The 16980-nt window shown below is 41.4% G+C and overlaps 1 protein-coding gene across 1 annotated transcript in view; it reads left to right on the forward strand.

Moving 5' to 3' along the window:
- LOC131397350 (zinc finger protein 836-like) overlaps window positions 1-16980 on the forward strand; it is a 99737-nt gene that overhangs the window by 53071 nt on the left and 29686 nt on the right. The gene's annotated exons all lie outside the window — the stretch shown is intronic.

Below are 16980 nucleotides of genomic sequence, written 5' to 3' on the forward strand. Positions count from 1 at the left end.
GTCGGGGTCTACGCGGACCGAAGGCAGAAAGGCTGGGCGGGCACCTGCCTCAGAGCGATTTTAACGGGAAACGGACGCGGACTCCCGGACGGCAGGGAGCTGCAGGACTCGGGACGTCTACGGCGACGCCGCGAGAGGCGAAAGCAACGAACTCACAGCCAGACGAACGAGCGGTTCAGGGATTTTGCTTACATGGCGACCGCCGAAACCTGGGTGAGGAGAATGGGGGCCTGAAGATTGCGAAGCACAGATACGAATCTGAAAAACCGAGAATAACTGACGGGACTGTGTCGGTAGCTCCACGCGATCCCTTCCCGCCTGTAGGACACTGCGCGTGCGCGTGCGCGTGCCCTTGGGGCGGGACAGGGGGCGGAGCCTCGGAGGGGCGGGTCGCGGGCAGCGGTCCGGACTGGGTGGGGAAAGGGCTGGAGTGGGGGCGGGGTTGACCCTCCCCACCGTCCAGCCCCTTCATGTTTCCTTTTATGTTTGTCCTCCTGCCGGACAGTCTCTGGTTCTCTGCTTTTCGCTTCCTTTGAATCTGTCTGGTGTCCTTTGGAGCCAGGCTAGGTACAGAATATGACGTGTGTGGGCCACTTATATTTCCTCTTAATAAGTTGAAGATGGTTTACGTGAAGGGTTTTTGAGGGGAGCGAATAGGGACGCGTGTCCTGCCAGCGAGGTGGAAGGAGCACAAGGACGGGGCGGGGGGAGGGGTGGGGACGACGACATGAGGGTCGTTGTGGGGCGGCGGTTGGATCTGGGAACGTCTGAGACCCTGGACAGTTACAATTTGTTTAATTAAAGGACAGTCGAAGTTGTCTGTGTAGGTGAGGGAAACTAGAATGTGACATGAAATGCAAACTGTGCCTATGCGGAATGTGCAATTTTATACTAACCCCACTAGAACATAATTTCTATTTTTGTTCCCCATTCACTGGAGAGGGAGAGACACAACCCTGGGCTGAGTTCCAGGGACTTTATGGGGCCAGGCTGTGTGGATGGAGGGCTGAGATGTTGCTTTAAAAGAACAAAAATTTCTGCTTCTGTGGATATAAATTAATTTTTCTTTTTAAAATTTGTTATTCTAATCCGCCCCTCTTGAGATGAATTAATAATTTAAATACGTTTGAGAGGTACTGGATGGCATCCTGTATTTTGCTGAAGTCATTAATTACTAAATATAATTACTATTTCAATTTTTAAAATCTTTTTTCTCAGTTATTTGGGAGAGTATTTTTAACTTGAAAAATAAATTAGAAATTTAATCTAACTTTTTGTTTTGTTTCTGAATGCTTTTTGTCACATGCAGATAATGAGGCTTGTAAATAAGGAGACTCTTTTGGAGATATTTGGCTTTACTTTTAAGTAATGAAATATTGATTTTGAAATATTTCCAGAGACATGTGATAAGGATCTGTATTCCATTAGTGAACAATAACAGCAAAACTAGTTTTTCACATTTGCAATAGCATCATGTACACCCTTAATAATTTTTTATTTGAAATATGTGAGTTAATAGCTCCTTTTCTGTTCCTTGTGGAAATTCTCAATGTGGTGCTGGCTGGACTTGGGATCAAGCAGATCACAACTGTACATGCTCCAGAAACTTTTCAAAGGTTATTTCCAATAAAGGGCACTCTTCTGTTTTCTCCAGAAATAATACCATTTTCTCAAACTTTTAAGGTGTTCTTTATTTTTATTTTTTTTTGTGAGGAAAATCAGCCCTGAGCTAACATCCATACTAATCCTCCTCTTTTTGCTGAGGAATACCGACCGGCTCTGAGCTAACATCTATTGCCAATCCTCCTCCTTTTTTTTTTTTTCCCCCCAAAGCCCCAGTAGATAGTTGTACCTCATAGTTGCACATCCTTCTAGTTGCTGTATGTGGGACGCGGCCTCAGCATGGCTGGAGAAGCGGTGCATTGGTGGCCTGGAATCCGAACCCAGGCCGTGTCTTAACATGAGTACAGCCGTGTTTGGCTGCTCCATTGACCTATGGCCACCAGTGCACAAAGAAATATAAAGCTGCTTTCTGTGTGGTGGGAACTGGCCTTTTCCTGGGAACTGTCCTTTCTCCCACAGAGAGAGTTGCAAGTGGTAACATTTCAAGGCTCTTGGAGCGTGGTAGCACGGAATGGACTGGCCATCTGTGCCGGGATAGGACGATAACCAGAGAGATCAATGCACGTACACAATTACTGGGCTGAGACGTTAGCCAGGGGGCTCAGTGCACATACGCCACTGATAACTATTTGTGCATGGAAACACTAAATGCTTGCTCTGCAAACTCTGTAATTGCTTACTCTGAAAATTATTGATGGTATAAAAACTGCTGGAAACTGAGACCTGGTGAGAGATCCACCTGTGGAAGGGATGCCTTGCCCAGGACGTGTGCTCCTTGCCCAGCCTCGTCGATTGACAGGACTCTCCCGGCAGTGGGATGTGGATATTGTGAGTAATTGATTTGATGTGTTCTCTTTTCGGTCAACTTGGTGTTTTTCCGGTTGATTTGTGTCATTTCTCTTCAGTCGATGTGGATGTTTCCCCTTTCCAGTCGAGCTGATGTTTTTTCCCTCTTAATATTTGACCTATTCGGATCTGTTTGCAGACTATCACCTTTACTATCCTCTATATAATAAAATATACCTTCAGTTTATTTGTTTGGAGTGGAGAGTGTCTTTTATGTCTCCGATCGAATCCCCGAACCTCTCATAACAGGCCGCCAGTAGCAGAGTGGGCGCACTTAACCGCTAAGCCATGGTGCCAGCCCTGTTTTTTTTTTTTAAATAAATGCTTAGACTGAAATGGATTGAAACTTTGGAAGACAAATTTCTCTTGGGTAAAAGAATAAGAACCTTTCTCCTGTCCCTCTCTCTACTCAGGCTCCATGGACTCGGCTCACTTCCCCTGAGCTCTGCTCACTCCAGGCAGAGGGATTTTGAGGTAGTCCTAGATTAAGGAGCCAGGACTGTGCACCATTGGGGGTCAAGAGATGCTGACATCTGAACTCCCCATCTGTTTTTTCTTTAGCCACCTTGCCTTACATGGGGGCCCCTAACCCACATTTTTAATCAAATATTTTCCTCCGGTATTTACACATAACATGTGCTTGGTAATTTTCCTGACCAAATGAAGTGATTTCTCTTGGGCCTAGACAGGAAACTTATTGGTTGGAGGATCCCATGCTCCCCAAGAGAAGCTGAGCCCATAAGAATGTGTCTGAGTAAACCAAGGTCTCCTTGACTCTCCTTTCCTGCCTGGGAATTAGATCTGATAACAGGTGAGGGGTGACAGTGCATTTTAGTATAACTTTTTCAATTTATATTTTTATTAATATTATAAGAAAAAAAGTCTCTAGGCAGTATTTAGAAAAACTGCCTCACGAAAGAACTAGGCCCCTTTTCAGGAGAAAGTCCCGCCCTCCATAAACACAAAGAAAGTTAGATGGAGGCCTCATGAGGGTCACTGTGATGGCCTACAGGAGCACAATGTGTGTAAGGGAGCCAGTGCCCACATCATTCCATGGAAATAACACCGTCCTCCTCCAGGTGCTGCCTGGACCTACCGCAGATGACCATCAACATCTATGTGGCCTTCCAGGCTGACAGCAGAAATTTGATGAGAGCAGAAATTGGTGAATCTGCTGTGAATGAAATCAGGGAACCTTAGAAGACGGAAGCAGTTTATGGGAATGGTTTAAGTTGGTGGAACAAAAGAGCTACAGTTTGGAGATTCTAATTCCCCTGGATGGGGACATGGCCATTGTCTTGACACGAATACAGCCATGTTTGGCCGCTCCATTGACCTACAGCCACCAGCACAAAAAGAAATATAAAAGCTGCTTTCTGCGTGGTGGGAATTGGCCCTTCTCCCACGGAGAGAGTTGCAAGTTGTAACATTTCAAGGCTCTTGGAGCATCATAGCACGGGATGGACTGGCCATCTGTGCTGGGCTAAGACGATAACCAAAGAAAACAATGCACGTACACAACTACTGGGCTGGGACGTTAGCAAAGGGGCTCAGTGCACGTACGCCACTGATAACCATTTGTGCATGGGAACACTGGATGCTTGCTCTGTAAACTCTGTAACTGCTTATATAAACTGCTGGAGACTGAGACCCGGTGCGAGTTCCACCTGTGGAAGGGACACCTTGCCCAGGACATGTGATCCTTGCCCAGCCGCGTCGATTGACAGGACTCTCCTGGCAGTGGGGCGCGGATATTGTGATAATTGATTTGATGTGAAGTAATTGATTTGATATGAAGTAATTGATCTGATGTGTTCTCTTTTCGGTCAACCTGGTGTTTCTCTTTCCGGTTGATTTGTGTCATTTCCCTTCAGTCGATCTGGTGTTACCCTTTCCGATGGATCTGATGTTTTTCCCTCTTATTATATGACCTATTCGGATCTGCTGCTATCTCAGCCGATGTGGATGTTTTCCCTTTCCAGTCGAGCTGGTGTTTTTTTGCCTCTTATTATTTGACCTATTCAGATCTGTTTGCGGACTATCGCCTTTACTATCCTCTGTATAATAAAATATACCTTCAGTCCATTTGTTTGGAGTGAAAAGTTTCTTTTACTTCTCCGATCGAATCCCCGAACCTCTCATAACATAATTGGCGCTGTGAGCAGGATTGGATTAAGGAGATGGCTTTCCTTTTCAAACAAAAGGTAACTGAAGCCAAGGTGGAAGAGATCCCAGGATGGGAGGACCCTCCCTTTTGCACTCTGGCTGGGGAGTTGACTTATAGGTCAGGATTATGTGAATCTTGGGATGTTCATCTGCGAGATATGAATCATTGGATGTGACCAAAACTTTGCAGACAGTAGAAAAAAAGAGATGATGTTTCTTTTCTGGCACGGCGAGGTTGGTGTTTATTGACTGCTTATGGTTGGGCTATGGAAGATAGGGATAAAATACAAAGGAGAAGGTACTCTTGGAAAAAGAAGTTTCAGATTTACAGGCCTGGCTGATGTCACCCAAAATAAAAACTCTTTCCTTGCCATGAGCCTGGCATTCTAGTTTTATTTGGCCCCTCTTAAGTGACAAATAGAGAGCCTAAATATGTATCCAATAGTAATTTGGCGAGCCAGCCAGGAGGCTCTTTGTCGGTGGCTCGGTGGCCCTGGGCTGGGTGGAATGTCCTGGGAAACAGTCTAGCAGCTGCCTAGGTGATTTGCCCTAGGGACTGCTCCCAGTGCTTTCCATCTGACCTGGCACCACTGACCCTGGGCACATTTTTCTTATGACAGGGAAACAGGCTCTAGAATTATTTGTTTGTTTGTCTATTTGTTTGTTTTTGCTTACACCAAAAACTCCCTTCCCCTCCATCTGGAGTCCTGTCTCTTTAAGAGGCAGGGCTATCCCTACTGGAGTGGGAATAATTGTAAGACTTTTACCCGGAATCTGTTAGATGCATCTATCTGTTCTGTTTGGGATCCCATTTGACTGTCTGTTCTGTATGTTTGTAATTTTGAAGGGGGGAAGTTCCATCTGTCCCCAAGGAGAGTCCTCTGGGCCACCTCTTGGCTAAATGGGCTATATTCAGCTAGGAGCCCATATCCGAGAAGATAGTTTTTTTCTTGTAACACCACATGGCCACAATATTCCATAGACTCCAGAGAGGAAAAGTGGCCAAAATGGGGCAATTTCAATTTACCAAAACTGATGTATTTGCTTATGCAATTGGAAAAAGCCAGCTAAAAAGTTAAACAACTAGTGGGAAGCCTGTTTTAATCTTTTGAGGTTTTTAAATAAAATCAAGAATACTGTACTGCCTCTTTAAGAGAAAATAATTAAGTAATTAAACATGCCGGCAGCCAAAGCTGAATCTGCTGCTCCCCTCCCCTCTCTTGCTGAGCTTCCCCACTTCAACTCCCCTGGAATTCCTGATCTGAAATTAAGCAAGTGAAAATAAGTAAACTTTTAAAGTAATTTGAAATTGTGATGGCCATTCTGGAAAACTTCTGTTTCAGATGAGTTCACCTTAAAGGTCACCCTTAAAAGAGAGGCTTCAAAACCTCTCACGATGAAATGCAATCTTTAATTAATACACAGAGACTTCTAGAAGACAAAGTTATTTCAAAAACAGCTTCCAAATTCTTTTTGGTAACTTGAAGCTTTAGAGTTTTGCTAAATTAAGTTGGTAAAAATTTATTGAGTCTCTGGGTCATTTCCACATAAGATAAAACATTAAAAATTGGTTACTAAACATAGATTTGTCTGCCTTTGGTTTCTTATCTCAGAGAAACTAAAAGATGCTTACGTTTATTGATAAACATGTTATGTGCATGTTGAGGAATTTTCTGTGAGAAAGTACACATTTCTGAAAAGTCTGTATATAAAAAGCAAAATGTATATTGTCCATAAAAAAGATATAGAGAATAGAGATATTTTTGTTTATTTTATTAAGAAAGATAAATTTGTCCTAAAGTTCCAAAAAAAGGAAAAAGGCATGGGACAAATTCTAAATGTAAAAAATAAGTGACAGAAGGTTTATGAAAGTAAAGCCCTGAGGAGTTGTGTACATGGTCAAGTTGGCTAAAGTAGGCTAATGAAAAATTAAAATTTGACTTTCTCTCTTATAAAGGTAATTTTCTTAAACTTTTAGTCTGCTCTTTATACAGAGATTAAAAGGTGTTCTTTTGAGTAAGTCTATGTAAAAGACAAAACACCTATGTTTTGTTAAAATAATTTCCTATGTTCAAAAGGACTGAAGTCTCTCCCTTAAGGTTTTTGTTTTTGTTTTTTGACTGTTTTAACTCTCTGTTTGCCTTTAACTGTTTCTGTTGTCAACTTGATTAAATAAATAACTAGGCATTGTTTCCTATTTGACCAAGTGTTTTAAAATCTTTTGATATTTTTGATAAACTTCTGCCAAAATTAAATTTTTAACTTAAAAAGAAATTACCAAAAGACATATGATTATGATGCCAAAATACAATTGTTACTGTATTTCATGTTGATGCTCACAGTTCTTTAATTTCTACAGAACAAAAGTATAACTCTCATGCTGATCAGCTGGTGCAAAGTCATGCAACGCACAATCCAGGCTTAGCACAATGGGTCCACGAAAAGAGTGGACACTTGGGAGAAGAAACTTCATACAGGTGGGCACAACAAAGGGAAATCCTTGTCACCCATGATGATATTGCCACTGCAGTACAACAATGTCAATTATGCCAACAGTTAAATAAACGGGGAGTTCCACACCCCTACCAAGGTCATATCCAAAAGGGATTATTTCCCGCCCATACATGACAAATAGATTTTATTGGACCATTGCCAAATTCTTGTGGATATACTTATGCCTACGCTGCTGTTGATACATATTCTGGTTATTTATTGGCTATGCCAGCTAAAGAGGCCACCCAACAGAGTGCCATAAAATTATTAGATACAATTAAGTTATATTATGGAACACCAAGGCAAATTCAGAGTGACAACGGTTCCCACTTTACAGGTAAGTTGATTCAAACTTATACCAAGGAAAATTATATAAAATGGATTTATCATATACCTTATTACCCCCAAGCTGCAGGCCTCATAAAACGAATAAATGGATTGCTTAAATAACAGTTGAGAAAACTCAGTCATGGCTCATTAAAGGGGTGGCACAACCATCTAAGTACTGCTCCTCTGTCAAGGTTATTACCAGCAAAGATTACAGAAGTGACAACTGCCACCCATGAGTTTATGACCTTAACCTATTGGCCCTTGACTCAATCTGCTCAACTGCCTTTTTGTGCCACAGCCGAAGCGCCTAGATTAGATTTATCTACTGTTTATTCTATTCAATTGCCCCCTAAGAAGCAGTCTATAGTCCCTACTGGGATAAGGATACAATTTTCCCAAAAACACCTTTGGTTTATTAAAAGGACGCTCTGGACTAGCAGCAAAAGGTATTGATGTACTAGGAGGAGTCATTAATTCAGATTACCAAGGAGAAATAAAATTTTATATTATATAATGGTAGTGACACAGTACTAACTATAGAGTCTGGGGAATGAGTGGGACAATTATTGGTGCTTCCCCTCCTGACTCCAAATGTGTCACAAGGACAACCTCCAAGTGAATTAACTAAAAGAGGAATGCAAGGATTTGGGTCTACAGATGGATGGAAACCTGGAGCAAAAGTGTGGGTGACACACCCACCCAATGCGGCTCCCCGTGCCGCAAAAGTAGTGGTCCAAGGGACCACTGCAACACTCATAGTTATGCATCCAGGAAATGAACAATTATATCATGTTCCTAAAAATTCTGTTTCTTTGCGTGAATAGATATTCCTGCTGTGCTCGCTATGCTATGCTGCACCTCCATGTCTGCTGCAGACCTCCACACCAACTAATGCCTCCATAGGACAACCTTTGACCCTGCACTGCTAGACCAACTGCTCTGCACCAGTGGGACCTATAACCTGGACTATGAATGGCCGAGAAATTTGGTCTAAGAAACATCAAACAACTTCTCAATATAAGATAATTTCTCTATTACCCTGCCTTCTGCTACCCTCTGTGATGGGGGCTGATCTGGACTTCTACAAGCTAGTTTGTTAGGCCTAAGTGTTACCTTATCTAATGTTATCTTTGATGCTGTACATAATTTGCAAGATCAAGTTAATAACATTTCATATTCTAAGGGGTTGTTTGATTGGTTACCTTGGGGTTTGGGTCCTTTATTGTGAGACAGTTTTATAATTATTATAGTCATTGGATTTTGGATTCTTGGATGTGCCTTATGTACTTGTGTACAAAGTTCATTGTCAGTGCATATGGTGTCGTATGGTTAATGGAGACGGCCACGGCCAAATATGTCTTGACACGAATACAGCCATGTTTGGCCGCTCCATTGACCTACAGCCACCAGCACAAAAAGAAATATAAAAGCTGCTTTCTGCGTGGTGGGAATTGGCCCTTCTCCCACGGAGAGAGTTGCAAGTTGTAACATTTCAAGGCTCTTGGAGCGTCGTAGCACGGGATGGACTGGCCATCTGTGCCGGGCTAAGACGATAACCAAAGAAAACAATGCACGTACACAACTACTGGGCTGGGACGTTAGCCAAGGGGCTCAGTGCACGTGCACCACTGATAACCATTTGTGCATGGAAACACTGGATGCTTGCTCTGTAAACTCTGTAACTGCTTATATAAACTGCTGGAGACCGAGACCCGGTGAGAGTTCCACCTGTGGAAGGGACACCTTGCCCAGGACATGTGATCCTTGCCCAGCCGCGTCAATTGACAGGACTCTCCTGGCAGTGGGGCGCGGATATTGTGATAATTGATTTGATGTGAAGTAATTGATTTGATATGAAGTAATTGATCTGATGTGTTCTCTTTTCGGTCAACCTGGTGTTTCTCTTTCCGGTTGATTTGTGTCATTTCCCTTCAGTCGATCTGGTGTTTCCCTTTCCGATGGATCTGATGTTTTTCCCTCTTATTATATGACCTATTCGGATCTGCTGCTATCTCAGCTGATGTGGATGTTTTCCCTTTCCAGTCGAGCTGGTGTTTTTTCCCCTCTTATTATTTGACCTATTCGGATCTGTTTGCGGACTATCGCCTTTACTATCCTCTATATAATAAAATATATTTTAGTTCATTTGTTTGGAGTGAAAAGTTTCTTTTACGTCTCCGATCGAATCCCCGAACCTCTCATAACAGCCATATGTAAGGCTGTCAAGAGGGAAGTTTGAGAATATCGTGGCTTCCAGTGTAGGAAACATGGGACAGGCATTTGTCCTTTGATTTTTGGTTCTCCTTTGATTTTGACCCTCAAGATGCTCATGCTCCAAGCTTGTCTCACACTTTTTTTTTATGAATGAAATTACATTTCTTGATTAATATTTTAATATTCTAGTGATGCAATGTTGGCTGGAGGTGAAGAAAACAATTCAGAAGTAGAAAGTGAAAATCTTTCTTCTCCTGCACCCAGTAGATAACCCATTGACATAACCAGGGTGAAGAGTTTAAGGAACTATGTTCTGAAACATAAAAAAAAAATTCACAGTGCTTAATATAATACACAATTCATATTGAGAAACATTTGGTAAAATAATGAAATAATACGGATGGTAATATGTTCCGTTGATTATTCCTTGTTTCATACTCATTTTGTAACAATATAAACCCTTCATTAGTGTGAGCTCTATCTTTCCAGACCATTTTATATACATTTAAGGTACAGAATAGTGCATATAATAATAACATACAGCACACTGTTATTCTGTACTAATAGTTTACATAAATACCACCAGTTGATTTTCTTAATCAAGAGCACTTTCTTGAGATATTTTCTAATATTAAAGAATATGAATGTACCAGAGGTTATTTAATAGTCTCATTTTAGACATTGTTGTTTTATTTTATTTTATTTTTTTTTAAAGATTTTTATTTATTTATTTTTTCCCCCCAAAGCCCCAGTAGATAGTTGTATGTTATAGCTGCACATCCTTCTAGTTGCTGTATGTGGGACGCAGCCTCAGCATGGCCGGAGAAGCGGTGCGTTGGTGCGCGCCCGGGATCCGAACCCTGGCCACCAGCAGCGGAGCATGCGCACTTAACCGCTAAGCCACGGGGCCGGCCCATGTTGTTTTATTTTATATGCTAGCTAGAATGTATAATGATTCTATTCTTGTACTTCTTGGATTTTTGAAGATGTGTGAGTATTATCTGGATGGCTCTGAAAAGTGGCACTGATGATGAAGAAAAGCAGAATATGTCGCCCAAAAGTGTGCCACTCTGGCATATTGATCATTTTGAATTAAAGTTACTTGAGAAACAGCTGGTGCAAGAAGGACAGTGTCCCCCTGAAAGCATGAAATAAATCTCCCCTGTGAAAGGTACCCTCCCTGTACCAGGAGGAAGGAAGACATTCTTATCACCAGAGATAGGGAATTTAGGTCTGAGAAGGCTGCCTTGTTACTTCCAGACTAATTTACTATCCCTAGCCCAAACTTCTTTGTCTTGTCAATTCTCCACAAATTTATTGTTTCTTTGTGTAAAAGGTATAAAAGCTCCCTGCCTGGGTCACTTCTTGGAGCCTCATATCTTCAGGGTTCCCACATGAACAAAATTAAATTTGGTTTTTTTTTTTCTCCTGTCAATTTGTATTATGTCAGTTGAATTATTAGACCAGCCAAAGAACCTAGAAGGGAGCAAGGGAAAAGTCTTCCTCCCCTACAGCTTTGGTGCCCAACATGGGGCTCTCCACTAGCTGAATAATGGTTGTTCCAGGGCTGCTGCAGCTGAGATGTCATAGGACCTCTGACAAGATCTGGCAGCAGGTAAGAATTTTTACCACCTCAGTCTCCTGGATCTCTGTTTGCAGGATCTGGTGGAAGCGAGAGTGGTAAGAGTCCTTTTGTTTTTCTAAATTGAGATTAGCAGGAGAGAATATTTGTATGAATTCGTTCCTTTGGTAAAGATTTGTAATGAGTCCTTATTTTCTATTGATCCCTTTCCTCCCAGAGATGGTCAGTGTTTTCCTTTGTCTCTGTCTTTTGTGTCATTTGTCATAAGGAGGAAAACCATAGGGCAGAACACAGGCATAGGTTATAAGCTTGTTGTTTGAGCCACCGTCACAGACTATTGTGTTCACTCTTCTCACAAGACCAGTGTCTGTTTAGACAAACTCTGCTGTGTAAAAACCAAATGAGCTTTTCCTTCCATCTTGCTCTATGTCCTGAAAGCTTGACTTTGTGATCAGTGAGAATATTCTCGATGGTCTCTGCCAGCCAGAAGATGCAAGTACCAGCTTGATTTTGGTGGCCAGTTCAATAGACTGGGGTTATAAGACACAAAGTCACAAAGAACATTCTCTTTGTCTGGCTGTGCCAACTCTCAGAGGAGTTTATCATAAGGGGTCCCAATCCATTAAGGGACTTTGTTGTCTCAACTTTCATTGTCTTGTTAGTGCTAGAAAAGTCCCATTCCAGTAGCAACTGCCCCGTATCATAGATTAGCAAGTCTGTGAGTCGAGGCATCTCACATTCCTGAGATGAGAGACCAGAGACACCGTTTTCACTACACCACTCTTAACCAACTGTGACAACAAACGTCTTTCCTTTCTTAGGCTAACTCTGGGAGTGAACTGTCTGCATCTTGTGAGGGCTGCATCATTTGCACTCTCTTTTGGGATGCCTCTTGTGCCCATGGTTAAGCCATAAAAAGCCTTATTGGTTTGAGTCACTATTGAGATTAATATAAGATCCTACTCATCAATGGCCAGATAATGGATCCTTTGAACTGGCTATATTTAAAGAAAAAAAATTAAAGAGCTCTCATCTTAAACAGTTGTCTTACTGGTAACTATGGAAACACCAAATTAAAAAGAGGACACAAAGGAATATAATGGCTAGCTTTAAGGACTCCGTTGACAAGATGAAATAACAGAAATTAGAACAAAAATTAAAGTCCACATCCAATGTAAAGTCTCTTTCTTAAAATCCAGCCCCATCTCCTCAGCAATCTCCCTTAACTCCCAAAACTCCTACAACTGTATTTTGTTGTTGAAGCTTCTTGGCAAGTCACCCTTTTCTGTTCCAAAAGGTGGGGGGGAGACATGTGATTCCCTGTTTTGGAACAGCTGTTAAAAAAAAAAAAAAAAAAAAACCAGGGCACCTCATAGTTAAGATGTCTTAGGGACTCTAAAGGCAAAGGAGGGGTTCCACCTGATCTAAAACTCTTTCTTTGCCTCCCTAAAAAAAGAAAACAAAACAAAACAAAACAAAAAAACACTCCTGCTTCATATATATATATATCCACTATGGACCAGGATCTTGTACTTTAGAAAAAAAAAAATCCCCCTTTCCCTGAACTTTTTCCCACTCCCTCTTCCTCAGAACCTATCAGAACCTGTTCCTTTAAAATTAAGCCTTCTGAGGATCCAAGGCTAAACCCTTAATTTCTTATACTGCCTGGACCAAAGCTGAACTTCGAGCCATAGTCAAAGATTTTCCCAAAGTAACTTAAGATTTGCTGAGGAATTTAATATAGTCATTCAAATTTATCAACCTGGCTTCTCTGATTTATATCAGCTAATTCATATGCCTGTCAGTGAAGGCCAGGCCCAGCATTGGATGAAAACTACTAATTGAGAAAATCCTGAAAGATCTCTAGAATTACCCAGGAGACCAACCCACTGATCTTTTGTATAATCAGACTTGAATAATCACTAGACAACATTTGGGCAATTCCTAGGGCTTTCCCAAAGCTAGTTGATTGGAACAAAATTCAGGATTGTGCACAAAAACTTGATAAACCTGTTCACGACTATTACAACCAACTTAAGATTGTTTTTAAAGAAAATTCTGGTCTTCCTTCAGATGTTGATTCCACCCACGCAGCTTTTAACTCTATGTTTATTAATGGGCTGAACCGAAACCTTTCCCTTTAGTAAAAAGGACCAGGATGGAATGGGAAACTGTGTCCTTCCAGATTTAGTTAATCTGGCAAACCAACTCTCTCCCACTCTAGATGAGTCACCTAAGGGAAAGACTATTAACATTCTTAATCATCAACTCTAGCAAGTGAAGGCCCCTAAACAAAACCAAAAACCTCCTAGTTCCTGCTATTATTGCAAAGAGCCAGGACGTTGGAAAAGAATTGTTACAAATTTAAGCACTTCAAGTGCCTTTAGCCCTCTAACTAGCCTTTCCAATGTCCTCCAAATTCTCAGTGATGGGGCTCTGAGGAACTAGAGGGGCTCTTCCCAATACTCCCTCTTAATCTGCTCAGAGAAACATTTCTCCGAATTGGAAATGAATCTCTTCCTGTCCTAACTGATACCAGAGTCACACTCTCGGTGCTCAACCCCACACTGCAAAGCAGCCCCTGCATCAGAGTACTAAAACAGTTCAAATAGTGGGGATTTCTAATAAACCTCAATAGTTTTCTGTCTCTGAACCTATTCCCTTTCGTCTAGGCCCTTTGAGAGACACACACTCTTTTCTCCTTAGTTCCTCCACCCCTATTTATTTATTAGGCCAAGACTTCTTGAAAAAGTATTATGCCAGAATTTCTTTCCCCTGAAAGGGGGAAATAATTCTACAATTTGACAGTAGTCATCAAAACAGCCAACCAGGTGAATTAAATGACACTTTGACATCTTTTATTTCCTCCGTCTCTAACAGTATTAGAGCTGATTCTGGAAACACTGATCACTAGTCCCTATTGAATTAGCTACCAGCCTCCTTATGGGCAAAATTTCCAACAGATATTGGTAAAATTCACAGTGCACCTCCCATCAAGATTCAAATAGATCCCTCAAAACCTCTCCCCAGAATTAATCAATACCCTATAAGTAAAGAAGCTCTTCAAGGTATAAAGCCCATAATAGAGGATTGTAAGGTTGAAGGCCTCATTATCCCTTGTACTAGTCCCTGTAATACTCCTATTCTACCTGTGAGAAAACCCAAGGGCAAGGGTGGAGGTTTGTCCAGGACCTCTGAGCAGTAAACAACATTGTTATCCCTGGACACCCTGTTGTTTCTAACCCTCATATGCTATTAACATCCATTTCCACTGGAAGCAAATTTTTATGGTAATTGATTTACATAATGCATTCTTTAGTATTTCAGTTGATGAAGCAAGTCTATACATTTTTGCCTTCACTTGGGAAGGAAAATAATTCACCTGGACAGTGATACCTCAGGGTTTTACTGAGAGTTTTTCTTATTTCTCACAAATCCTAAAGGCTGATCTGGATGATATAAAGTTCCCTAGGGGTTCTACTTGGTTGCAATATGTGGACAATTTGGTTCTTTGCTTCTCCTCCCAAGTCTCTTCACAGAAAGACAGCATCCACTTGCTAAAGCTTTTAGCCTTAAAGGGACAAAAAATCACCAAGGAAAAATTGCAGTTTGCCCAAACCCAGGTTCAATATTTAGGGCATCTGATATCAAAACAAGGGCCAAACCTAGATCCAGATAGACTTCATGATGTCCTAAGTTTCCCAAAACCCAAAACTAAGTGTCAATTGCAAGATTTTCTTGTGCTAGTTGATTATTGCCAAAATTGGATTCCAAATTTCTCCCTTATGGCCAAACTTCTATATGTTTTACTAAAGAACAACAACCCTGACCCCATTTTATGGGAAGAACAGGACGACATACCCTTTAAAGCCTTAGAGGAGAATTTGATGAACCCACTTACCCTTGGACATCCCAATTATCAGATTCCCTTTTTCCTTTTTGTATATGAAAAAGAAAGGAATGCCCTTGGGATACTCACCCAAAAACACGGGACTGCCATCAGCCCTTAGGGTATTACAGCCAGCAACTGGACCCTGTGGCATGCAGATACCCCCCTTCCCTTAGAGCCATTGCTGCCACTGCGTTTTTGGTTAAGGGCACCAAGAAAATATTGTGAGATCTTAACCATTTTTGTACTGCATGCTGTACAAGTCCTCCTGAATTCTCATCACACTCAACATTTTTTAATCAGCTGCTTTACTTCCTAAGAAATCCTTTTGTTAATGCTCCTTATATAACTCTTCTACATCGTAATAACCTTAACCCTGTTACTCTTCCCTCCATTACCAACGAAGTCCCTCACAACTGCTTAACACTGATGGATCACCTCCTGACTCCTCGTGATGATCTGCAGGAAACTCCTTTTAGTAACACCAACTTCTCATGGTTTACTCACGGTTCTTATTTAAAGGATGACAATGGCAAATACTGGGCTGGGTATGATATTGCAACTCCTTTTGATATTGTTGAGGCAGCACCTTTACTATGGCTACTTTGGCCCAACGGGCTGAATTATATGCTCTTTCACAGGACTGTACTTTAGCCAAGGGGAAAAAACTGCCAATATTTAAACCGAGAGTAGATATGCTTTCAGAGTAGCTCATGATTTTGGGATGTTGTGGAAGTAAGTGGCTTTCTTATTTCCAGCAGAAATAAAATTTAAAATGCCCCCCATATTCAGAAATTATTGGATGCTATACTTTTAGCTCCAGTTTTAGCTATTATTAAGATCCCAGGGCATTCTAAACTTCACCCTCTGGAAGCTAAAGGAAATCACCTTGCTGATATTTCTGCAAGGAATTCAGCCCTTAAAGGAACCAAGAGCAGCAAACCTTTGTCACAGAAGAAAGGGATATTTCTCCCAAATGATCATGTAGAAAAACTGGCTAGAGAAGCCCAAGAATTGGCCTTAGAAAAGGAAAAACAAGACTAACATTCAACAATTGTTGATTTGATAAAAAGAGAAAGCTCTGGTTTGCACCAAATAACAACCCAGTCCTACCAGAGTCTCTAAAATTCCCACTCTTAACCACTGTACATGCATTAATCCATTGATCAAAATGGTAGCATGATTGATTCATGAATCAATATTGTTGGAGAAATATTAACAAGGCAAAAAAAAGTGCCTACCTCACTTGTCCCACTTGTCCACAATACAACCCAGGGAAGCCTGTTCATAACTGCTCCTGGACATTTTAAACTGCCTAATGGACCATTCGAGGTTTGGCAAATGGATTTCATACAACTTCCCCTGTCTCATGGATATAAATATGTTTTAGTCATGGTCTTATGTTTTCTCCCCCGACTGAAGCCTTCCCTTGCAGACAGGCTATTGCCTCTTCTGTGGCTAAAGTCCTCTTGGAAAAGATTATGCCTACCTGGAGAACTGTTGAACTTCAGAGTGATCCAGAAACCTATTTTATTGGTCAGGTACTTCAACATGTCTGCACTGTTTGGCTGGTTTTACAACACTTTCACTGCACTTACCATCTTCAATCCTCTAGTTAAGCTGAATGCACTAACAACATTATTAAGATGCAGTTTGCAAAATTTTTAGAGACAAGCCAAATACCTTGGCCAAAAGCATTGAATTGATCCTTCTAAACCTCAGATCTATCCCTTTTGGGACCCATATACTCGCACTCTTTGAGACAGTCACAGGACACCCAATGCACTTGGCTCCTGCCTCTTGATTCACACCTGATAAAAGCAGATATACTCCAATA

This window comes from Diceros bicornis, chromosome 34 (genome assembly GCF_020826845.1).
Source record: "Diceros bicornis minor isolate mBicDic1 chromosome 34, mDicBic1.mat.cur, whole genome shotgun sequence".
In the NCBI taxonomy this organism is placed as follows: domain Eukaryota; kingdom Metazoa; phylum Chordata; class Mammalia; order Perissodactyla; family Rhinocerotidae; genus Diceros; species Diceros bicornis.